A 312-nucleotide genomic window follows, 5' to 3' on the forward strand; every position below is an offset into this window, starting at 1 on the left:
AAGGGGCGGCAGGGAAAAGCACGTATTTGGGACAGAAATAAAATAAAATATTAAATACTACGAGCTTTTAAGCATGGCCAAAACCGCCGCGACACAACGCCCAAGTGCAGAAGCTTCAAAAGCACCCCCAGCTGGCTGCTGCTTGTTTAAGGAGACACCAACACCCAGCTCCGGTCGCTTTATGCTGCGTGGTAGAGTTCCACAACAAAGCGAAGGAAGCTTGCACGCAGGCTCATTTCCACCCCCCCATCTTACCAGCCAAACACCCGCCTTCGAGAGCCGCCGCTGCACTTCGCCGACCGGGAGAGCAGG

At 54.2% G+C, this 312-nt stretch overlaps 1 protein-coding gene across 1 annotated transcript in view; it reads left to right on the forward strand.

Annotated features, from left to right (window-relative positions):
* The window catches only part of NSA2 (NSA2 ribosome biogenesis homolog (S. cerevisiae)), a 5,732-nt gene that overhangs the window by 330 nt on the left and 5,090 nt on the right, over positions 1-312 (forward strand). The gene's annotated exons all lie outside the window — the stretch shown is intronic.

This window comes from Pygoscelis adeliae, unplaced genomic scaffold (genome assembly GCF_000699105.1).
Source record: "Pygoscelis adeliae isolate BGI_AS28 unplaced genomic scaffold, ASM69910v1 Scaffold26, whole genome shotgun sequence".
NCBI lineage: Eukaryota > Metazoa > Chordata > Aves > Sphenisciformes > Spheniscidae > Pygoscelis > Pygoscelis adeliae.